We start from the raw sequence: 17,899 nt of genomic DNA, 5'->3' as shown, positions 1-17,899 counted from the left end.
GAATGTGTAAATCCTGGCAAGGAGGTGAATTACTGTGGAGTTCAAAGCATGACATGCTCCTTTATGTACTCTATCTCTGTTGTCAGGGGGGAGTTAGCTCTTAAAATGTGGTGCTGGGGATGGGGTTGTTTTGTGCTTTCTTTTGTGCTTTGTGTTTTGAGCTTTGCCAAGCATTCAGGAGGATGGGTACTGCCCCATCCCACAAACTGACTGACTGAACATTGTGGGAGGAAGGATGAAACTGCATTGAGTCCCTTGTTTCCTTTGGTGCTGCAGGCGTAACTTTACAAAGCAGTCAGTCATAGCTCAGGAAATATTTTCCTGCTGACTGCATCCCTAGCTAGTGACTGCCTTCCCCCTCTGGGAGGCAAAGGCAGGAAGAGCAAAGTTCTACCTGAAGGTCCTGCTTTTTCAAAATTATTCTGATTTTAGTTCTACTTTTTTTAAATACTCAGTTGCTGAATTATTCTCAAGGTATCTTTCACTGAGCTTTGCAGAATGTTTCATTTCTTTTGAAAAATTTTCGAGACAGAAGAGTCTCAGTGATGCTGTTGCAACTCCAGGGGGCTGCATGGGATGCAGGCAGGTGGTAATGCCAGGAAGAAGGGATTAGAAGTCAGAGCAAATGCAATTTATGCAAAGATATCATGAAGAAATTCTGTCTGGTGAGGCATGGAGCAGCAAAACACCTTCCCAAGGAGAGACAGAGCTTCACTGCTTCGCTCATGTGACACAGGGAAGGATCCAGCTCTCTTCCCAGGGGATGGGCTGGTGCATCTTTTCCATCTCTAATGTCTCCGCTTCCTCAATCTGATGTAAATAATTTATAAGGCTTGAAACGTGATCGTGGGGCCGTCTGTGCAGGAGAAAGACTAAGCCTGGGGCTGCAGTGTGCAGGAGACCTGTACCTAATGCAGTGCCTGTTCTCTTGGGCAGTAGCCAGGTGAATAAGTGATGGACTGGTGTTCTGAACCTTAATAAGTCACCTCACATAATAATTTTCTTCTTTCCATCCCTTACTCCATGTCTCCTTCTCCCTTCCCTTTTTTCCTTTTTTCTGATTTTTTTTTTTATTCCGCCTCCTTTTTTTTTTTCCCTTCTGTTTTTCCCTCTTTTCTTCTCTTTGCCACTACATTCTGCATGTGAAAAATTGGTATCTTTTTGGTTTCTACCAAGTATTAGGAGTTTTTAGCTATAATTGAGCTATGGGTCTTTTGGTCACATAAGAACTAAACAAAGGAGTCATCCCTTCTGTACTGGTCTAGTTTGAAAATGGGGATGAAAAATCACCTGTTGATGCCGAATGGAAGTCTGCGAAAAGCTCTGCTGGCAGAGGATGGGGTGAGAGATGGCTTGAAGTAGCAGTATGTAGGAAGATGTTTTTCTATCCTTGAATTCAGTGTATATAAGTAGCCAGTGAATGTAAAACCCACAGAGCATGGTGTAGTGTGAATACCTGTGGAGCAACTGCAGCACAGTTTCACTGGCAGTTCCCAGCACAGTTGCACAGGTGTTTCAAGCTTTCTGGAAAGCAACATGAGTAGAGCCAAATCTTACTCTTGGTTATGTTGCTCCCTCACTTGACAGACTTGCTTCTCACCTGGAGCTCCAGAGATTGATGGGAAGATGATGCAGAGTCTTTTTGCCATTGTGGAGGGTGGGTTGTCAGTAGTAGCAGCCAGAGGTGTTTATCAAATAGATAAAAAAAATAGAGCCCAAACTCCAGGGGTGGGCTCACCCCCAGGAGGGCTGCCTTTATCTACTACAGTGTCTCAGTGGAGCGCACCTCTCCTGTGAGGAAAGACAGAGAGAGTTGGGGTTGTTCAGCCTAGAGAAGAGAAGACTCCAGGGGAGGACCTTCCAGTGCTTAAAGGGGGCTATAAGAACATGATCAGAGGGCTAGAGCACCTCACCTATGAGGAAAGGCTGAGAGAGCTGGGGTAGTTCAGCCTGGAGAAGAGAAGGCTCCAGGAAGACCTTAGAACACCTAAAGGGGCTACAAGAGATGGAGACAGACTTTTTACAACAGCATGGAATGGTAGGACAAGGGGGAACTGCTTCAGACTGAAGGAGGGCAGGTTTACATTGGACATAAGGAAGAAACTTTTTACAGTGATGGTGGTGAGGCACTGGCCGCAGGTTGCCCAGAGAAGTGTGGATGTCCCATCCCTGGAAGCGTTCAAGGCCAAGCTTGATGGGGCTATGAGCAACCTGGTCTACTGGAATGTGTCCCTGCCTTTGGCAAGGGGGTTTGGAACCAGATGATCTTTGAAGGTTCCTTCTTATCCAACCATTTTGTGACTCTGTGATTCTTGAAATCCTGCAAATTGTGATCCCTATTGCAATGAAACCATTTGCATTAATTGAAAGGGAGAAACATGGCGGTTTCAGTCCATTAAGTGGCAGACACATGCTCCTGCCAAGAAACTGCTGGCAACTGCTGCAACTTGGAGGTGACAGGTTCAGCAGAAAGGTGGAGGAGTGGATGAGCCCAGAGCCTGAGCATCCCTTCACCTGCACAGGTACACTGGATCAAGTACCATAAAAGGCCATGGACAAATGTCAGTGAACCTAAAGAAATACTCTCTCAGAATATCACTTCTCTCTGAGTCTCTAGGGAAACAGGCCAGCCTACCAAATGGGACCGGAATCGACAGTAATTACATTTAGAAGTGGCATTTGCTGACTTAATCTCTCCATGGCTTTGTCTTGGCATCTCTGCTCTGGTTGTTGAGAGCTCATTAAAGTGGGTGATCGCTCATCCTTGTGCCTGGGTGGCTGGTCTTGTCAGTCCTCCTTGTGTAATTTATGGAAGTAAATTGTAATATATATGTGTTTTAAAACTCAGAGCTTTCATTACATCATACTCAGCAGCATGGTCTCCTTTTTGTGCCTTCTGAAATTTATCCTTCAAACAACACACGTAATTTTTCAGCACCATTGCAAAATATTCAACAATATTATTGTAGACTCAAGTATGTAGTTATTTATAAGAGCAGGATGCTCACAGCTTCCTGGGACTGTATGGTATTTTCGTTTTTTGGCTTCTCTTTGGGACTCATGTAAACCACTCTTTATTTTCAGCAAAGCATCTGTTTTAGCTTCACGAATACTTTGTCTTTTAGACTGAAAGGGGCCTCAGAGCGTTTTAACCTCCTGCTTCCCCTGCCTTGTAATCTCCCCCAGGGTTTCCAGGCTCCTTCCTAACATGAATGGGGGGCCAGAGGGGAGACGGGAAAGGGGGGGATTCACTTCCGATGAAGTCAGCCGAGCTCCGTCCTGCAGCGGCTGAGCTGGGAAAGACCCAGCTCAGGATGCTGCCAGCGCTGGATTAGGCAGCACAGCCCTGGGCTGGGAAGCCGGTGGTGACTGTACTCCCCCGCCACTGACCTTCTCATGGGAAGCTTTTCCAACAGGAAGATGCATGAAGTTGTTAAATGCTTCCCAATGTCTAGTTAAAGTTTCCCCTTTTCTAATTTAATTTCTCTTGCCTATGACTTTGGTGATTATTTAAAAAAAAGAAAAAAAAATCACTTTTTTGACAGTTTACATATTTTTTTTTCAGTTTGAAGCATCTTTTTTTACCTTTAAGTAGATAAAATCCTTTGTCCATCACAGTTGCAGGGGCTATTGGCTTTGGAGATCACCTCCATCTCATCAAATTGCTTTATCCCAACATGTAGAGATATTTAGAAAAAAATTAAGTCATAGATTTGAAAATGTTCCATCTACTTGAAAAGGAAGAAGCATGCACGGGTCCGTCCCTTATTTTTTCCCAGGGTCCTACTTGGTGCCACTTTCTTTTTGTGTTCCTGTTGGTGATTTTGTGCAGTACCACCCCTGAGAATCCCATCAGCAGCGCAGGGCCTGCAGTGCTGAGCAGTCCCCATGTGCCTGCTCAGGTGCGTGGCCTGCAGCAGTCCTGCAACTGAGTTACTGTGATAAGCAAAGTGCAGAAGAGGAAGGTCGTCCCCCTTTCTGCTGTGGATTTCCATGGAAGATCCAACACCTCACCCAAACCCCAAGGAGGATTAGTGCATGGTAAAGCTGGAGCTTGAAGCCCTGACGATGTGCCAGCACCTCAGCCTTGTTGGACTGGGTCTTCTCCGGGACCACTGGAGCTCAGTGAGGAACTTGGGCTGCTTTGGGCCATTCCTGGCTCTTGAAACCACTTTGGGTTTCACTGAGACTCTGTTCCAAAGGGTGATAAGGGAGTTTATGTCCACTAGAAAACATGGCAGGAGGCAGAAGCCTTGAGAAATTTGCTACCATGAGAGCAGGGAAGAAAGGAAACAGGAGGAGGAAGAAGACTGCTCCTCCTTCCTGGGTATCTTCTTCCCCTCTCCGTCCTTCCTCTTCCTGCTCAGCACTCTGCCTCTGGGACTCACCCTCCACTTTAGGGGATCCAGCACCCTTTCTGGTTAGGAAACCAGATGTGCAGCTGATAGATACTGACTTTTTGAAGCCCTATTAGGTGTTTTGTTTTGCTCATCTTGGAGATTAGGTGTGGGAACAGTTGCAGCCTGAGATGCCAGTAAGCTGACAGTTACATCTAACATATATTTCAATTTTTATCTTCCTGCAGCTGTTTTCCCACAACACTCATATGAAAGGTCCACTTATCTCACTCCTTCCATGGTAGAAAAGGCTAAAGAAAACATTCCTGTTTGTTTGTATTGAAACTGGTATGGTTTGTGGCTTTATGTTTTTTGCTGGTTTTTTTTTTTTTATCATCTTGAACTCTTGAGCAGAAGGTAACAAAACACTCAAGGGCAGAGTCTTATCTCTTCTACTCAGTGCAAATGTAGGGACTGTCACTGACCGTGGGATTGCATTGTCTTATCTCAGAGGCACACTCTGTCTTTTAAATAAATAGATGAATCTCTCTGCAAATGCTGGGCACATTAATTTTCCACTCCCTTTTCTTACTCATTAAGGTATGTTGCATTATAGTTATTAGAAGTCAGATCTCCTATAGCATAGCAGTTGCATTGTCCTTAAAGACAATTTTTTTAATCCTTCGTACAAACAGCTATATCAGCAGGATAGATACGGAGGGGTTATTTGGCTTTCTGGGACTGTCCATTGCATCCACGCAACTGCAGCTTGCATGAGTGGACCAGGGGTTGTGCACATCTGGCTACCCTGCATATAGCCAACAGTGTTGTGAAGTTTCAGAGAAAGCCTGGAAGCCAGGGAGATGGCAGCCTGCGTGGTGCCAGGGTGCCTTGGAACCCCTGCAAGGCTGATCGGTTTGGGCACTGGAGCTTCTCTGGGACATAAGGGATTTGGGAGACACACCGTGGCTCCTCATGTCCTTTCCTTCTTCTGGAGGCTGATGTATTCTGCTGCTGTGAAGATGTCCTCCAGCACAGTGGTGGTACTACCCTTCTACAGCCTGAAAGGGTAGTCAGGGGAAGAAAGGACTTGATTTCTCATGTATGTACTCTCAGGTATTGGGCTGAGCCTGTGCTTTGGGGTGGGGAGGCAGGGGGATTTATAATGCATTACAAGTCTTTGTGTCTCCGATCATTAGCTAGATGCAAATCATAAGATCTTTGAATTGGCTAAAGTTTGCATGAAATAAGTGAGTCAGACACTTCCCCCTTTTGCAGTGGTCTTCCTGTCTGCAGATCAGTGCTGGGTGTGAGCCAGAGCACTGAGGGCTTCACTTGCCGCTCTGCTCCAGCAGCTCCAGGTCAACTGGAAACCATTTCCAAAGTCTGCATTCCTTTGATCAGTGATTAGTGAACTCAGGTATTTAGGGTAAATGTTACAGCTTTCTGGGAACTGTCACCTGAGTAGCCACATAAATGGCGTGAAATTATTGTGCAGGAGCCAGTCCTGCTGACACAGGAACGTTTTCCACTTGTGTGGATATAAAGGAGAGGACCTCTCTGTGCTCCTGGATGCTGAGGAATTCAGCCTTGCAGCCTTTCCGAGAAGTGATTTTTCAGCCTGCTTTGTAAACTGTAAAACAAAACACCCAGATGAAGAGGTTGACCTGAGAACGTGTAGCATGCTGCCTCACTCAAGATCAGAATCGTCATCTTCTGTGTCCCAGTTTTGTACTCCATCTATTAATATACTGTGCTATTTTTAGTCCTCTAAGTAGCCACATTGTTGATAATTAGCTTCACTAATAACTGCTCTTCCATACGCTGCAGGACCCACCAGTGGAGCAGCACGCTCTTCTGAGCCAAGCTAAATACAGGGGCGGCTAATAAAAGGCATCTGTGTTTCAAGTTGGTTGTTGCTGAGCAGACACGTGTCCTTGTAGCTCTTGTGATCAGGCAGCTGCCTAAATACAGCTCCTGTACTTTGGTTAAGGATGAGGTGTTACTACTCAGGGTTTCCGGGCGTTCCCTTGCTGACCTTTGAAGAAAGTGAAGAAGCACGGTCTCTCCCTCTCTCTCCACCTTATGCTGAGTCAAGGCTGCTGCTTTCGAAGAGAGATAGCATCTCACAGTACCTGGTGCTGGAAATTTAATTAATGGCTGCAAACATCTTAGATGACGGCTATATTTACGCCCCAAGAGAATTAGTAGTTACTGTAGGGACTGGGAGGTGCACTTGGAGCAGCTGGATGGAGCTGAGTGACCAAACCAGATGCGAATCCAGCAATAGATGACTGCAGAGGAGGAGATACAGAGCAGCAGTTCTCTTGAATGCCACAAGTGACTGCAATTTTGCTCCATTAAAAACACAATCACTTCACCAGTAGCAGCATAACAGTGCTATCTAAGCTAACAGACACATCAGTGGTTAAGCGAAACACACTGTTTTCACACATTTTCTTTTAAGATCCAGTCTCCAAACTTCCAAGCCCAAAATAAAGGATCCAAAAATGTTCTCTAGCACGTGGCAAATGAGGAGTTGGATGACTGCAGTGCTGTGTCACCTCACTGCATGCTTTCTATCTGACTTTTTCACTGTGTGTAGAGCAACTGCGTGTAGGGGCAGCCAAATGATCTCCCCTTTCAGAAAATGCCCGCGTCAGAGGGGTTATCAACTCCAGAGCCCTGACCTCTTACGAGAGCACCATTTAATTGCCTCCAGATCTGCAAGATCTGTGTGAATGTCACCATGTTTGCATGCGAGATTTTTTTTACCTCTCCCCCTTTGATATAAATATATCAAGATACTTATCTTTAACTGTGAACATGCACATGCAAGCCAGACTGGTTCACTGAACGTGGCTGGAGTCATGTGTGCTTAAACCAGCAGTCTTTATTCAGGCAAAGCCCCTGTTGATTTTTCCTTGCTTCTGTAAATTCCAGAGCCTTGATCCAAAGCTGGTGATGCACATTTGTTTGCCTTTGTATCGTAATACAGATGGGCAATACTTGTAATACAACTACATTTATTTACCGATAGAAATGTGCAGAACTGTGATAGGTTGCTACATAGATTATTATTGATTCCTTCTTTTTATTCCTGCAAAACTGGCTAGGCTAAATCCTATGCTAGGCCAAATAGACCTCTCTTTCTTTTTTCCCCTACCAAAAACTGAGCTGGCAAAATGGTCTTTTCCTTTGTGGGAATCTCCTAATTTGTGCTAATAATGTATCACACATGCTACAAAGCGCTGACAGGGCTAGATTATATCTGTGGCCAGTTCAGTTCCTACTCCGTGCTATATTTGCATCTTGGTGGTAAGATATGACAGGTTTTCCCCCTCTTCCCCTATATACTGATTTCCCATGAAATGTATATATAGACATTTAAAAGGCAGTTTTGATCATACAGCTCAAAAGAAGAAAAAAAATACCAAACCAAGCCCCAAATCGAGAATTAAAGGCTCTAGTAAAAAGATCTCAGAGCAGCAGATGTGTACTTGGAAAAACAGGAGAGGTTTCATAGAGGACAAGGTACCCTCCCAAGAGCATTAACTGGGTCCAGTTCTTGTGTTCTTCAGGCAAACTCAAATGGGAAGAGGTGGACAGGAAGACCTGAGATGAGAGAGCCTGGAGCAGCACAGCTTGCTCAGCCCCATAAGGTGTATCAGGGAGGAGATGACCTGCTGAGGCAAAAAGATGGTTCAGGAGCAAATGGTTCTTACCTGGCATGACTGTAATTAGGATGAATGTAAAAAGAAAGTTTCTAATCGTGTCAGAAATGAGGTTTTGGGGAAGCTTTTCAGTAAGAGTGAGGGAACTGAGGTGTTTGGTTTGTTTCTGTGCAGGATTATGTGTTTGCCTGAGGTGGATGCAGATGGAATTTGGGCTCTGGGGAGGCCCTTCTCAATCCTATTAAAAAAAAAGGAAGAAAAGAGAGGGGAGAAAGTATATCTAATGAAAATGAATTTGAGGTTTCAGGAGAGAATAAGTTGGCCTGGTTTTATTTCTGAATGGCTGTCCCCATACACAGCCTGTGCTCCAGTGATGGAGTCAGTTTTATTCCAAGGTTGATGGTTAAGTGCTGAGAGCAACTGTCTGAGGCTGTGCTTATGTGGCCCTTTTCATCTGGTGTGTGTCTGCCGATGCCAAAGGGGCTGGTCCCACTGACTTTACTCTCCCAAACTGATTTCCAGCCCATCCCTGGTGTCGGTGCCTGGGAGCACAGAATCCTGCAGCGCTGCAACACTGACTTAAACAAAATTTAACCCAGAGAAAAACCACAGTCAATCTTGTTCTTGATGGCGTCAATTCCTGCGCTTGTCTGACAAGAGCCTCTGTCCCTGGGGCAGGTATGGAAGCCAGAGGTAACCCTGAGCAGTGCTGGGGGTACAGCGTGAAAACTGCCCCAGCAGCGAGTCCCCAGTACAGGAAGAGTATGGACCTGTTTGGCAAGTCCAGAGGAGGCCACAAAGATGATCAGAGGTCTGGAGCACCTCACCCGTGAGGAAATGCTGAGAGAGCTGGGATTGTTCAGCCTGGAGAAGAGAAGGCTCTGGAAAACCTTAGAACAGCTAAAGTGGCTACAGGAGATTTGTAGAGGGACTTTTGACAAGGACATGGGACAAAGGGGAATGGCTTTATACTGAAAGAGGATAGATTTAGTTTGGACATGAGGAAGAAAGTTTTTGTGATGAGAGTGGTGAGATGCTGGCACAGCAACCTGGTCTAGTGGAAACTGTCCCTGCCCATTGCAGTTGATTTGGACAAGATGATCCTTAAAGGATGCTTCCAGCCCAAACCATTCTGTGATTCTACAAAATGCTGTCCTAGCCATGACAAAAGCTTTTATTTTCCAGTCTTCCAGGTAGGAGAATATACAGGTGGCCTCACCTCAGGCTTTACTCTTGGGTGTGGAGGTCTTGGGGTTTGGTGGGTCTGTGTTGGTCCCCATGGACATCCCCTTGTGCCTGCTCCCCACTTGCAGGCAATCCAACAGAAGAATTTTGCCCACCCTGGAATCTTCTTGCCCACAAGGCCTCACAGCCAGGCTGCAAGGACAGCGCATGGGCTCCTCTCTGCTGGCATGAGCCTTCATGACAGCCTGTGTGAAACACTTTCGTGGCTCTGAGATGTCAGGGCAGGGTGATTCATACATGGGGTTTTCTCTACCTTTCTAGTATGTGAAGTTGGGGAGGTGTTTGGAGTTTTCTCCCCTCTCCGCCCCCACACCCCAGCTCCCCCTCTGAAATCTCCACAAGACACCCATGTGATGACTCAGCCCCCTTGGGAGACCCTTGGGGTATTTCCCCCACCTCCCAGCAGCGATTTCTCTCGTGAGAAAGTTCTCTAGGTCTTGGCCTCGGCTCCTGTGGCTCACCAGAGTTTTCCAAGGCACAGGCAGGCAGCAACACAAAGGCCAAAAAAGTGTGCAAAACAACAGCCAGTGTGGTCTTTCAGGGTTGCTTTCATCAAGTGCATTTGAAAGAAAGTGTCTTTGTCTTTTTCTGTCATTAATTTCACCACTAAATTATTTGCAATTTAGTTGTTGAGCTTTAGTCAAAACAGGGTAGGTGAGGAAAGATCCCTCGTGTTCAGGATCATTTTACACCTGGTTCATGGGTGAGTTGGGGTTTCCCTGCTGTTCAGGATGTTACAGAAGCCAACTCCAAGCAGCTCTTTCCCTAACACTGAGTTCTCACTTGGACCTGCACTCACTGCCAAGCAAGGAAGTGATGAGCATAAACCCCCAAACTACCACATCTGTAAATTTGAGTCCCTGTCCCAAAAACTGTGTCAATGTACAGCCTCTGCCACATGTGTTTACTGAAGTGTCCACCAGCAGGAAGGGTCACATTATGGTTGGTTTAGTGATACTTCAGTCATACTCTATGTGGACCCTTATAGTTACCTTGCTTCTCCTGGTGTGCATGTTTCATCTGATGAGCCCCAAGCCACCTCTCCCTCTACCATTTTAGGTGCTGACAGAATACCATCCCATTCATTTTATTTCTTTGATAACATGTTTTGATAGTTCTTTTTTCCCTCTTGTTTTCTTCACAGATTTATCTGGAAAGTATGACTGGCAGGAGCAGCTTACTCACCATTAGATAAGTATTACAAATGACTCATGCAGTATTGATAGCTGTGCAGCTGAGAGGAATATACTGTTTTATAACAGCTGTTGTGTGCTACCAAGAGCCAGGAACCTTAATTTCACCATCCATGCACTTCCATGAACGTGCTTTGGGTCTCTGACACCTTTTGTCCTTTTCCTTTTGTCCATACAAAGGGTTCACAGAAGAGGTTTTGCTTCCCTCAGTGGGGATACAGGGTATGGGGCAGCTCATGTAATTTCAAGTTGTCACCTTGAAATGAAAGCTAGTGTTGAAAGGCTGCATCTTTGTAGCTGTTCTCCAGGACCTGAAATTTTTGTCTTTTTAACAGATGCCATTAGTGGCTTTCCTTGATTCTTTGGGCATTTTTTTGTTTGTTTTTTGTTTGTTTGTTTTTTTCCAGAGCCATTACACTCCTTCTTCAGCACAACAAATCAGAAGGTGCAGAAACAGGTAAGGCAACTGCTCTTGCAGCATGTTACTTTTGAGTCATTAGGGCAAAATATTGGCTGCAATAAAATGAAAAAAAAAAATTGACTCAATGGCAAGTGAGAGTTGTACCCAATGTGCTCAGCTCCATGAGAATCTGTGGAATTACTACATTCAGGGATGAATTTGCAGGCTACCTGAGAGTGTTCACCTGAGCCTTCCTCTGCTTCCAAAATCACTGGCCTTGAGGCTGTGTGAGCAATAGGTGATGAGATTTAAGAAGTGATGAGCAACAGGAAGGAACTTGCCCTTGGGAGAGATGCAAAAGGAGCTGTGAAGGTGGGAAATACATACTGGATGGCAGGAGCTGTTGGGGAGGTGTTAACCCACATGGGATGGCAGGGGACTGAAGTGGCTTTAGCTTGGTGGGATGCAAAGGGCCATACAGCAATGAGAAAAATTCAGAGTTAAAAGTTACTGTGAGGTGATGTGACACTGTAGTAGGTTGCACAGAGAAGTTGTGGATGCCCCATCCCTGGAAGTGTTCAAGGACAGGCTGGTCAGAGCTCTGAGCAACCTGATTTAGTGAGAGATGGCCCATAGCAGGGGGGTTGGACTAGATGATACTTAAAGATTACATACAACCCGAACTATTCTGTGGTTCTATGATTTTGATGATTTGCTGTGCTCATTGGAGTTTCTGTTCTTCAGGGTGTTGTTCTTTTATTTTGGAGTAAAGAGCTGTGTCCTGCTCATGCTATAAAATAAAAAACAATTACATTGCATCTGGCTCCAGCAGAAGCCCCTGCATGATGGCTTATAACATGGGCTCAACTAGGCCCCTGCCTCATAGAATAGAAAATGCCTGTCACGCTTCCTCCATTTAGACTCTGCATCAGATATTCACATACCATAAACTTATCTCAGGACTAAATTTTTCTGAATGATAATCTGGTGTTGCTCTTGGGAAAAGGATGAGGGTTTGGCTTTTGGGCTTTCGTGCAGCATCAGCCCGTAAATGCAAGGATCAGGGCATCAGAAATTTTACCGGTGTGTTCTTCACTTTGGGCATATCCTCCTACAGAGACATGCCTAAAAAAAGCCCCAAATTCTGATGAATGCTCTTAACCATCACTCGGTGGAAATATTTTTGGGGTAGAGAAATGAGAATGCCATCCCCTGCCCTGCTCACCTTGCATCACTGGGGTCAGGATAGCAGCTCAGAGGCAGGATCTGTGCTTCCCCGGGGGTGGCCTCAGCTATACATATTCAAATCGATCACCCAGGCATGTCACCTCACTGCCACACAGGGCTGAGAGAGGCACAGGGGCTTTCCAGCCCTGCAGGCCATTATTAGTAAGAGGGTTCGAGGTGGTGTGTCTTTGGGTTCAAGCTGTGAACTGCCAGTGGGCTCTAAAAACTGCTGCTGAGCCTTGTTAATAGTGTTACAAAAAGTTTCCGAGAAGCATAATAACTTCCCTAAATATATATATTTAACGTCTAAAGATGCTCAGGCGTGTGTTTATGCTGAAAGTTTGCTGACCCCAGTAGAAGGAATTTGTACTCTTTCAGAGAGCTCAGGCAGGTAGTCGATAAAGATAAGGAGGGAGTTGTTGGGATTTTACTTCTCTGATCATTTGGGACGGTGGATTTTGGGTCATGCTTGTGGGTTTGGTGAGTAGGTAGAACAATTTAGAGCAACGTGAGTGACCTGTATGGTAACTTCAAGATTGCGCCAGTTGAACAACTAGATCAGGGGATTACAGATCCCAGGGCACCTGAAGTCCAAATAGGTTTTTAATCACACAGGTCATTTTAAAAGAGATAATTAAGTTCCTGTGTTCCTCAGTAGTGCCTACAAATGTTCCTGTGAATGGCTCATGAAGCACTTGCAGTCTATAACTTTTGCCAGAGGTAAATGTGCTATTAGGTGGAAATTAGCTGCCCATGTGGCATTTTCTGTCTTGGAGTCTCAGGGTGTTTTACTGAGATGTGTTAATACAGTTGTGCTGAATGTACAACTCATCGGCATGCTCTGATAACCATCCTCATGTGAAATGAATGCCAATGGAGCTCTTTGAGACATCGCTGCTCCCGGTTCCCACCTGCCCTGTTGCCAAAAGCTGCTCCCCACAGAGGCAGGGCTATAGCATGGGCTGCATGTGGAGCTGTACGTTATTCATTGCTCTGTACGAGCACAAAACCATCTGTGCTTACTGGAAGAGCTGGAATGCAAGGTGGGGAAGCCAAAATGTGACATATCTATTCTGCCTTCCCTTACTAGAGGGGTGGATAATTAAAGCATGGAAATGCACTGAGGTGGGGGCAGTCACATTTCAAGTGCTGAAATTGGGCTTTGAGAGCAGTTTTGCCCTCTGGAAGTCTCTGTTTCTTTACATTTGGCTAGTTGGCAAGGTGGGAATCATCGCATGGCAACCCCCCATGTAAGTCAGTGTGCAGCTTTTGTTTTACGCTGTAGGCGGGGGAGATCTAGTCAACATTGTCCATAGGGTGTCAGGTGTGATGGATCTGATGAATGAGTTAAATTGCACCTTCATCTTCCCTGGCTATGTGGCAGATTCTTCACCGACTGCAAAAACATCCTGTGCCAACTTGCTCGGATGCAGATGCCAACACTACAAACATCTTTCCTTGATCAGATGTGGCGTGTCCCCAGCCATCTCTCTTAGACTAGGTACAAATCCTTTGGATGGCTAGAGGGTGAGTGAGATGAATTCTACACCTGCTGTAGCAATGCTCGTGCCCCAGGCTGTGGTGGGTTGCTTGGAGGGAGAAGGGAGTGTTAAAGTAAGTTTAGTGAACCTTTCTTGCAGCAAGACCTACTTTCCATCCATTTCTGAAGAACACGATGTTCAGGTCAAGGCCAGCTTAGAGAAGGGAAAATTCCTGTAGGACATTGGCACTTTGGCAGTGGCTGTGTCACCACGGACTGTGCACTCACTGCAGCTGTGATCCATGGATGTGATGGGGAGGCAAAGGTAGGACAGGGCACAAGAACCACGTGGGAGCTTTTCAGGAATAATGTTTCTTGAGGCAGTGTGGGGAAGGCTGGAAGTAAATACTGTCCTTTTCCCAAAGATTTAATTAACTTTGTGGCAAAAGTTACTTTGTGTCTTGGCATCAGTGAGTCACAGAAATGTTTGTTACCTGACATCTATCACCATGAGAGGGCCTTGTGAACTGCAGGGCAGTCATCACAATGACTGTGGTGTTAGTAGGGAGAGGGTGTTGTGAGGTTTCATCTTGGCTGATCAATTTGGTGTGTTTTCACCAAGGGCAAGGAAACCAGCTCGTCTGCTCATGTTTCCCATGCCCTTCTGGGTTTGCCAAACAAGACATTGCAGCATCGGGCTGTGATGGAAACATCCATGTGTGAATGGGATGTAAGTATCAGTCTCTGCAGTGCCTCCATCTTGGTACTGACAGTGAACAGGGAGGAGTTTTGTTGACTGCTGGTATTGTGGGCACTGTGTTCAAGAGGGATGTTTGCTGATTTTCTTTGCCTGGAAGTATGTGAAGGTGTCTGGGTCCTTCTGCGGTGTTAACATTTGAAGGCAGGCTGAGAGAGTTGGGGTTGCTCGGCCTAAGGAAGAGAAGGCTCCAAGGAAAGCAGAGGAAAGGAAAAGGCCTCCTTATTGTGGCCTTTGAATATCTAAAAAATGGATTATAAGAAAGAAGGGAACAGCCTGTCATGGCAGGATGGGGAGCAACAGTTTTAAACTGAAAGGGAGCAGGTTTAGACTGGACATAAGAGGAAAATTTTTTATAATGAGGGTGGTGAGACAATGGAACAGGTTGACCAGAGAAGCTGTGGATGCTCCATCCCTGGAAGTGTTCAAGGTCAGTTTGGACAAGGCTTTGAACTACCTGATCTAGTGGAAGATGCCCATGGCCATGAGAGATGGGTTGGACTGGGTGGTCTTGGAAGGTCGCTTCCAGCCCAAACCATTCTGTGATTGTATGATTTTAATTTTACTAAATTTCCTGATGAAGAGAGGAGGGGGAGGGGAGGCAGTGGGACTGCTGGCTGTGGGAATCTCTTCTGTGTTAGCATCCCTGTAAGCCCTACTGCTTCAGTCATCCTTTCCTGGGAATCACAGAATGTTCTGAGTTTGAAGGGACCCACAAGGATCATTGAGTCAAACTCTTAGGTGCTCAGGGCTGGAGAGATTTGGAGTTGCTTTCTCATTAACTCCAGTTGTGTCTGAGTTGAGAAGCTGCCAAAGGAGGAAGCAACTGAAGTAGGGCACAAAACCCAACCTCTTGTTTTCCTGGACTACTGCCTCTGGAGGCCCACAGGGCATGTGACTGTGGGGAGTGTGGGCTGATGGGCACTTGTCGAGTGTTCTTGTGCTGGTGCACAGGGATGGTTGTGCCAGTGAGCTCTGGACATGTCTCTTTTCAGGTCCCAGCACCTCCTCCCTTTTAGATAGTCCTTGGTGCAGGTGTACAGGGGCTAACTCTGCCACCTGCACTGGTTATGGTGGCAGCAGACGTCCCCCCTGCAAGGGGAGTTCTCCCTGGCTGCTGCAGAGCCTGAGCAGTTAGCTGCTACAGCCCAGCCCTGCTATTGCAGCAGATCTATAGATGTATCGTGAACAAGGAGGAGGGGAAGCACCTGGACACACATCTGCATTGGACCATGTCACACAACTGTCCCAAGTGGGCAGCAAGCCCAATCAGTTGGTGCATACATTGCCAGTGTCCTGCCCACATGGCCTTACCAGCCTGGCTACCTGTCCTAGGCAGTGTCAGCCTGGGCAGGAGGCTGGCGCTTGCTTGGTTGTGTCTTAAAGCCTTGATCACTCCTGATTGTTACCCACCAGCCTCCCCAGCCTCATGTTTCTCTTTGCATTTGGAGTTGCAGCCTGAAAATACTCAAGCTAAACCCTGTGCCCCAACGGCTGCTCATCTGAAAGTGTGGAGCCAGCTCACAGCAGCTGCTAAAATAGCAGAACTGAAGTGGGAAATGAAAGGTGAGATGGTGATTAAGACCTGATTTCCTGTCGTGGCCCCACAGGGCTCCCGCCAGCAATGGAGACATTGGCAGTGGTGGTATGAAACGTCCCAACCTTCGGCCTTGGGCTGGCTGAATCACTCACAGGCTACCCTGTGCTGCTCTGTTGTTTCAGTGCTTTGTAGATGTTGGTAAGAGTGCTAGGTTGGGCTCAGGGGGATGGTGAGGATCCTGTTTTTGGAAGTGGGGAGGATGGGGATTCCATGTGGGCCAGGCTGGTCCTGGCTGAGTTGGGGTTGGAAGCAGCCATGGTGGGACCCAGGCCAGCCCTGAGGCAGGCTGATGTTCATTGCTTTGTGTTGTCTGGAAGACCTGAGGGAGGGAACACTGGGAATGCTGGTCCACTCTGGATTTTTTCTCCTATCTTTGCCAATTTTCTTTGGACCCACCATCTAGAACTGGGAGAGAAGAAGATACAAGAGAGAGAAATTGCTGCTGAAGGGGTGGTGAAGCTCCCTAGCTGATGCTTTTTGTTCCAAGGACACATGGGTTGTTCAGCTGTCCTCCATTTGGCCCTATGTGTACCTAGATGTTGTAAAAAAACAAATACATTAGTTAGTCTTTTTGGCCTTCCTTGCATCTGAAGTTCATTCAAGAGAAAACAGTTGAGTGCAAAGGAGATGCTGAGCTGATTGCTCTTCCTCTGAGGACACTGTCTCACTTGCACTCACTAACTTGCTATATGTTTGTGAGTGCCAGAGGAAGCTTCTGGTTTCTTTCTCACCCTGGAAGTGCAAATCACTGCTCTCCTGTGTGTGCTCCAACAGCTCCTAGGTCTGTGCTATAGAGGTTAGAACCTGATGTGTTTCAGCAGTCCAGATCACATTACTGTAAACTGGATCCTTCCTGATCAGAGCAATAAAGTGCAACACGGAGATGAGACTTTCTTACACCACCTCATCCTTTGAAGAAATCCAGTTGCAAAACCCGCTACAAAGAGACTAGAACTCCACTGACCGTGGTGTTTGGTCTGTACTTAGTGATTACCCTATTCCTTTCTCTGTTTGATAACTCAGAGCAGCTCCCATCATTCCCAGTGTTAAACCCACCAGAATCTCTCACTGCTCTTTGCTCTGCAAGAGACAGTTGCTACTTAATTGAGCAGTGCAAGGGACCACTGCTTGAAACTCAGTGTCATGTGGCTTTTGGTCTTTTTGGCTTCTCTTGGAGTCACCCACATCTCCTCCAAGGCTGCCTCTTCCTCTGCGTTCATGCAGCACCCGGCACTACTGGCATGGCTGGGACAGGCTTCTGTCGTACAGAGAGCACGTAACTGCCCTGCTCATACCTGATCAGCGTGAAGGAAATGCAGAGAAATGTAAACGTACGTGTAATGTGTGACAGAGCAAGTCAGCACGTGGGACTGACTCTGACAGACAGTGGTGGTGTTGGGGAGGTTGTGCTGTTTCACAGCAGTCAAAGTAATTGCCCTGAACTGGTACCCTCTACTCCCATCACTTTCCTCTGACCCAGGAGTACTTCTCTGCTGGTGTGCAGCCTGGGGTATGCATGGCCCACATGCAAAAGCTGAGGAAGGGGTCAGAGAGGACTGTTGATCCTGAGCATGGCAGAGCATCATACATCTTTCGTGTGTGAGAAGGGGCAGCTTGCTTGCAGAGAAATGACTTCCTGTGCTCATGAAGAGACTCATGGAACATCCACTGCCATGGGGAAGAGGATATTTTGCACTCTCCTGGTGCCTTTCATCCCAGAGGAGTTCAAAGTGCTTTTTGGACTACTTTCATAGTCCTGAGAAAGCATTTAACAATAGTTTTTGCATGAAATGTTCTTTCCTGTCGGGAGAGCAGCACCCAACTGCTGCAGCTGCAGTGCTGGGAGCCAGAGCTTTTCCAATGTACTGACTTTTGCTGGCCAGCAAAGCAACACCACAGCACAGTGTCATTTTAGGATCCTGGAGAAAGAGCTACCCAGAATTGTTTTGAGTATTTTAGGAACTGTTTTGAAGGAGGGATGGATTA

Source organism: Chiroxiphia lanceolata, chromosome 1 (genome assembly GCF_009829145.1).
Source record: "Chiroxiphia lanceolata isolate bChiLan1 chromosome 1, bChiLan1.pri, whole genome shotgun sequence".
Taxonomy (NCBI): Eukaryota; Metazoa; Chordata; class Aves; order Passeriformes; family Pipridae; genus Chiroxiphia; species Chiroxiphia lanceolata.
This window is presented reverse-complemented; position numbering follows the sequence as displayed.